The sequence below is a fragment of the Oryza glaberrima genome, chromosome 8 (genome assembly GCF_000147395.1).
Source record: "Oryza glaberrima chromosome 8, OglaRS2, whole genome shotgun sequence".
NCBI lineage: Eukaryota > Viridiplantae > Streptophyta > Magnoliopsida > Poales > Poaceae > Oryza > Oryza glaberrima.
Window position 1 is genome coordinate 5,668,729 of NC_068333.1, and position 7,637 is coordinate 5,676,365.

Genomic DNA, 7,637 nt, shown 5'->3' on the forward strand with positions numbered 1-7,637 from the left:
TTAACAACAATGAGCTACAGGAGTTCGCTTGTATATATATATTTTTTTAGAAAATCATGAGCTGCGGTTAGAAGTAAATACGGATATGTATTTTCAAAAGTAAACGAATATAAAAACTGACTCATACATGGATGACGTACCAAAATACCGGCAAAAACATGTTCAACTTTTATAATAGTAGAGATTTCGTAAAAAATAAATTAAATTTCAGAGTAAATTTGATAAGCTTCTATTTATAATCAATACTCTATAAAATTATTGATTGAGGTTATACCTTGAAACCATTGTAATTTTTAATGTGTGTTTGCTTATTACAGTAAACATAAACACGTAATTTTTGTTGGAGCACAAAGTTGTGCCCAAATAATTTTGGGCGCGTAAATATTTGTAGTGACCGCGAAAATTTCCCTCCAACTCCCTCAAAACCTCAATTAGAGGACCTATAACTAACTCGTCTTCTAGTCTTCCAGATCAGATCTCAAAATTCTCCTCTGAACTTTTCCCCCCTCGTGAGACTCCTCGTCTCCTGCTCGGCTGCTCCCACCAGATCCACGCTGCTGCAGTCTGAACTGGTGAGAAGCAGGCAAGAGGAAGCACTCATCTTCTTCTCTCCTCATCCTTTTTCCTTTCTCTGCTGCAGTCTGCAGTTCGGCTATCTTCCTGGGCGTGCTCTGTGGCTCAAGGTGAAAAATGGCGATGCAGAGAGTAGCGGCTGAGGCAGTGGAGGGCATATCAGTACATCACATCGCCACATCCACGAGTGGTGGCGAGACGGAGGGCGGCCGTGGCCTTCCTCGTCGGCTTGCAGCGCGGAGCCGTGGAGGCAGCGGGCAAACTCGACGGCTGTGGCAGTTGCGGCGGCGGGGATGCTGCTTGCGGCGGGCATTGAGGAGGAAGGCGCCAAGTCCCTAACATGCCGGTCTGTGACTGTCTTTCCGATTCCTATATCCATCTTTCATTGACTTTCCGATTACATAGGTATATTTATTCCATCCTATTTGAATAAGTTCAGTTACTCTGGTAGCTCTGCCTAGTGACTGAAGAAATGTTTAAGTGGTAGGGTAAATGTGCATAGTGAAATTTCTGAGAATAGTAACTCTGATCCGGTTTCTGTCCAATAAATTATTATCTGTACATTTCTATGAGCTAACATATGTAAGCAACAGCTACTAGGTATGATATGCACTATTATTTAGAGTATTTGAAGTGATTTGATAAGTTGGGTTGAATGCTGCCAGCTTGCCTTATGCTGGATCATAACAATGTTGTTTGCTTTACTAGACTGATATCTGTTATGGTAGTACTAGTACTTGTGGCTTTTCCAATTATTTCTAACTCATCATTCTATTTTTCTTCTAACTGTAGAGGAATGGGAACAAATATAGTTAAAACTTAATGATCTTTATTTGTAACAGCTTCACGACTAGTTTAGAGGTTCAGGTAAATAAAAAGTCAATTCAAATGCTGATCTGATCTACATATACAACATGAATGCCAAATGCTTAGTGCTATTCATATGTTGATCATGGGAAAGTTTGATTCAATTTTTTTCATCCAGCATTTTACTAGCTTGTTGCGCTGTAGTTAAATTGTCTCCTATTTGAAAATGTTGCCTTTTATGTTCTTTCTCAATTGTACGACATCATGGCTTTAAGGTCTTATTCCTAGGGGGAAAAGAGGCTTGTCATAGCAGTAAAATTGCAGTTTTCTTTAGCTGTTCTCCCTGGGGCAATAATGGAGACATATTTTCTAGACTTACCCTTGTTTTGGCTAGAATAAGAAATAAAAGAATGGAGCCTATTTGAGATTTAACTTTTGAGCCAACACAACAGGAGTGTATGTCAATACTTCCATAACTCAATGTGTAGCGAGGTCCTTGTTTGATGCTCCAATGCTCCATATATACATTTTTTTCTTAAGAGAATGATTCATATATAAAATTCATGTGAATTTTATGGGCTAATAGAGATATCTTCATCTTGATGAACTGCAGGTACTGCACACATTCAAGACTTGTACTATACAATGCAAGTGTATACGCATGCAGTAGATGACCAAGTTCAACTTAGAGCAAAAATGATGATTATTCAGATGTTTATCTCATCAATGGATCTACGGCAAATAATTTTACAAAGAATAGAGAAATAGATGCACATTTTAATATTGTATGTAGAAACGGTACTTACTATTAAGACTTGTTATATGGCTTGATGTAAATAACACTTATTTTGTTTCATGCGTGCTGATCTGTGTTATTTGAGACAAGTGATTGTTATAAATATATGTTTTTCTATATTATGGGAAATGCAAAAGGCATCCAATTCAAGAATAAATTGGTAATTAGACCGTTATTGGTAATAAAAAAAGTGTAGTTAAAAACAGAGAAACTGTGTTACTAGGCTAAAATATATGTTACAGGGCCTATGCCAAGGTGTTGCACCGTGCAATATGAGGCTGTAATATGTGTTACAACGAAATGATTGTAACATCTTTTTTTTATGTTGTAACACTAGTCATGTGCTACTAGCGAAATGGTTGTAACACCTATTTTCATATGCTGGAACACTAATTATGTGCTACTAGACTATACGCCTGTAACATGGGCAATAAGAACACATAAATTTTGTGTTACTACAGATCTCAGTAACACCTTTTTATGGATATAGTAGCACATAGCCGTGTTACTATAGCCCTGTCCTGGTGTAGTTAATCCTCTCATTCCACTTCCTCAATCTACTGATGCAAGAACTTTTGAGACTTAGACAAAAACATCTTTTTGGCTGCTTTAGCTATGATACTTTAAGCTTAATTCACCACCAAAATATGGTCCAAATGTTTCTATTTGAATGCAAGGATGTAAAGTTGGAACCTTTTTAAGTTATGTAAACACACCTTGGATCAAGTGAAATATGTTGTGACATGCTAATTATGTGTTTCACAAGGATTGCTTGACATTATGCTGATGTTTAATTATTGGCTTCACAATGATAGGTGGTATTATGATGCTTTTTAGCAAACCATGGCTTTACAACTATAATTGTTGCAAGACTATTGGCTGCCTTATCTTTTTGTATGGTTTGTCTTGAGAAATAGTCTTCATAGCTTACGGAAAAACATGGATGGAGGCATAATAGCTTGAAGAGTTGAAGTAATTATGGTTCATGTGCTCACTTAAAAAAAGTGTTTAATGTTAATGTTGAATCCTGAACTTGAAGAAGATTTTTTGAAAGTGTAGTTAGATGTCGCTATGTAGTAAATATCCAATACATGGATTTAATGCTGCATAACGCTGCATATATATACACACATACAAGATCAAACGAACTGAACTGTATGCGCACGCCTCAACACCTAGTACATATATACTAGCTAGCCACTTAGTCGCGCAAAAGTGCATGAGCATAACCTACCTATATAATTAGGCCATTGATCATGACATTAATTGAACATACCGGTTTCATAATGTTAATTTCTTCATTCTTAAATATACTCCATTAATTTCTATATATATAAGTATTTCTACTTTGTTTAGTAAATAGTAAGATTAAGGTGGAATGATCTCTTTCAGTCACTTATTATCAAATTTTGAACTTATCTGATTGCTCTTTCCGAATGTCTGATTGGCTAAAAATACTTAGATATGCATTAAAATTAGTGTCCTGAAGTGCTTATATTTTTATATAAAATTCGAATCATAGAAATACTTATTTTTGAAAATGATGCATCAGCTAGTGATGTAAATGGATGAACGTTATAATTGATTGGCATTAAAAAGTAGGCAAAGAAATTAAATAGGATATGACTTTGTTGGTTAAGATAAAGGAGTAGATATAGAAATAGCTAATATTTTATGATAAATTTTGAATGTTAAAGGTAGTTATGTTTTAGGACGGAACCAGCAATAACATTAAGTGCTCCTAAATGTAGGGTGTGCGGGTATGCGTTCGTAGGGACTGTTTTAAAATAAAATTGGTATATAGTGGATACTACTAAGATGTTGTGTGTTGCTCTAATAACAAGCAAAAGTAATATAACAAAGTATTTACATGTATACTCTCGTACATTATAGATATAAACTTGCATATAAATTCAATGCAAATTTACAGCTAAGGCTTCATATTTTTTTCCTTTATTTAGTCAGAAGATTAATTAAGAAAACATATATATATTGTATAATACATTTTTTTGAACTACAGTGTTAAAAAGACTAAACACATGAGTTCTGTGCTTTTTGAGATCTTTAGTCCGGAAGCATCCGGATTGGTCCAACGTGTTTCCACAGTCATAGATGAGCCTGATGATCTAATGGTGCATTTTCATTTACCAGTTCATCCAATGGTCCTTACCATTGTAGATGACATGGCTTATCCTCCTTTTAGAAAGATTGTTGTTTTCACATATTTAGATTTTTAAATACACGTGGGCCTTGAAATATACAATGTATATTTCAATTATGAAATGAGTAAAATATTTTTTAACAACATGGATTCCACGTACACACTTACTGGATATCATGGTAACGATAGCACGAGCATAATAATATAAATAATCATGAAGCGATCAATTTATCAATCGGAGTTAAAGTGAATAAATGTAGTAAAATATACCTAAAATAAAGATAAGAAAAATACTATTGCGCACTTTATGTGAAGGTATTGATCATTTGAACTAGAAGCATAAGCATGCTGAAACATTGGGTTTGTTCATGCAAAACACATCCATCATCTGGGACCTTTTGCTCCATGGCCATATAATAGGGGCCCTCGAATCTCCAAGTAAAAACATCATTCATTGTGCGCATGAACTCCATATTCTCCTTGAACTGCTCTAGTAGGCATGGAGCCACCTCATCCTCAAGCTGCCTGATCGCCGTTGCGTCGCAGCGACGATGGCTACTTCCGGTGGGCACTTGTCCGCCGTCATATACAGCGATGGTGATATATAGCTTAGGAATGCGGCTGCAGCTAGACAACGTGGCTACCGAGCAACGAGCAGCGGCTATACAGTGATGGTGATGCGATTTAGCAGCGGCACGACTACGGCAACGACACGGCAAGGCGCGGTACATGGAGATTATGGGTACCCCATACCCATATGACATGGTTATCTGACTAGTAATAGGGGATAACTTATATATATATATATATATGTAATATGTAACGGATCATGACTTGGGTATTACGTCAGAACGGCCTAAAGTCCTGGTTTGATAATAGATTTAGGAAACCCATATCGTATTGGATAATGTTTCTATCTTGGCAAGACGAAATTAGAATGGAAGTTTACGATGTTGTTTTTGCATGAAAAATGAGACCATACAACATCTTTTTATGGATTGCCATTTTGCAAAATTTGTTTGGAGAGCAGTACTGTTTGCTTTTGGTCTATACCTTCCTAATACCATATCTCACATGTTTGATGGTTGGCTTTTGGGGGTAGACAAGAAGAAGAGCAAACTAATTCTTGTAGGAGCATCTGCTATATGCTGGGCTCTGTGGTTGAGTAGAAATGATATGGTTTTTGAGATATCACCATCTGTCTCATATATGTAGGCAATTTTCAGGGCAACTTATTGGCTCTGGTCTTGGGCACGGCTGCAAAGGTGTTATGATGATGGAGAGTTTCTGAAGGTTGCATGTTATAAGCTAGAGACGACGGTTATTCAACTTTTTACCAAATATGGATGGAGATTCACAAATAGACTTAAATAGTTGTGTTCTTTTCATATTGGATTGGTTACATTTATTATGTTTGGGTGTGTTAAATTCTATTTGAACTACACTCTTTGTTGAGTGACAGTTTGTAATAATTGGCTGTAGCTCTGTTGAGCAAAGGCCAGGATATATCTCTTCCATTATCTAAAAAAAAAATCTTGTAATCCTGCCCCCCATCCTATATAAGTCGGGCATGAGGCCCTCTAGGGCATAAGTATACACAACTAGATCATCAGATCTATAATACACACGGCAGATTCAAATCCCCAAACAGGAGTAGGGTATTACCTCTCATTAAGAGGGCCTGAACCTGTCTAAATCCTTGTCACCGCATCCATCCACTTTTAGGTCTCGTGCGCTACCCCTTTTATATTGCCAAAATCATGTTTCGACACTTGGCGCGCCAGATATGGGCACGCCGAGTTTCCTATCGATGAGTGCGATGGAATCAATCTTTAGAAGTCGTCGGCATCGTCTTCGCTCGAGTTTCTCTGCCGTCAACACCACTTCCTGATCAATTCAATCTACAAGAAAATATCGGGTTTGTTGTTCTAATCTTGCACAACGAGGTCAATCTGTTGATGCAAAAAACACACACTGGCCTGGGAGATCTGCTTAACTCTAGTGCAGGTCCAAATCTTGGTTTCGGGTTCAAGGCGTACCAGTTGGTTTGATCCTGCAACCAACAAAAAATAAGCAAACAAAGTTAAATCCATAAACAATAGCCGATCGGCAAATAGCCGATGACATATTGTTCAACATTGTGCCGATGCAATGGATACTGGATCGGCAATGATGAATAAGGCAAATTAGAGTTAAATCTACTCGATCGGCTATAGATATTAACGATATGTAATCTGTAACAATCCTCCAACATTGTCGGCCAAAAATACCCAACTCACCGAAGTAACCACTTCATATTGTGGGCCGATTGATGTGTACCACATATACCTTCATGCACTTCTCCCATCACTACCATGGCTTGATCCGCACTCAAACACTTGAGCAACATCCCATCAATCATCTGATAGTATAGCTCATCTTCCAGTAAGACATATGTCAAAACCTTATACCTTAATTTCCTTGAAGCCGATTGAGAAGGATTCTTTAAGTAACTGTAGACATCACACCTCCAATCATCGCCTGTAATTGCGGCCACTTCTATATCAACACCTTTGACCATCGGCTTGTAACCTGATGCACTTTGAGCCAAATCATTAGCCTCGATATTCTGCTCCCGAGAAACATGTTTCAATGTCACAAGTGGAAAACCATCCATCAACTCTCGGCACTTCTCATTGTAGATCATCAATGTATCGTTCTTGCATTCATATTCCCCGGCTAATTGGCTAATGACTAACAAAGAATCACCCATGATTTCAACATCGGCTTCAACCTCCTTCAAAAGTTGCAATCCCTTGAGTACTGCTTCATACTCAGCTTGGTTATTAATAGCATAGGGTTTAATATTATAAGCAAACTCAAAACTTGCCCCCTAGGAGAAATTATGACCAAGCCGATGCCACAACTATGAGTACAAACTGATCCATCAAAGAAGAATGTCCAGTGCACTATATCAACCAAACTGATTGAGTCATCACGGTGTTCAACAATGAAATCGGCTATGGCCTGCCCCTTGACTGCTTTGGGTGACTGATACCTAAGATCAAACTCCGTTAATGCATAAATCCACTTCCCAACTCTACCTTTCAAAACCGGAGCCGATAGCTTGTACTTGACCACATCAGCTTTGCAAACAATGGTGCATTCGTTGGATAACAAATAATGTCTCAACTTAGTACAAGAAAAGTACAGGCATAAGCATAACTTCTCCACTAGTGAATACCTTGTCTCTGCATCCAAAAGCTTTCTGCTAAGATAAAAGATTGCTATTTCCGTACCTTCAAATTCCTGAATCAAGAC

At 37.5% G+C, this 7,637-nt stretch overlaps 1 long non-coding RNA gene across 1 annotated transcript; it reads left to right on the plus strand.

Moving 5' to 3' along the window:
- The first annotated feature begins 483 nt into the window (after positions 1-483).
- Positions 484-2,295, plus strand: LOC127782592 (uncharacterized). Its single transcript, XR_008019209.1, has 3 exons — positions 484-572; positions 641-919; positions 1,994-2,295. It is a non-coding gene; the product is annotated as an uncharacterized LOC127782592 (long non-coding RNA).
- Positions 2,296-7,637: the final 5,342 nt, after the last annotated feature.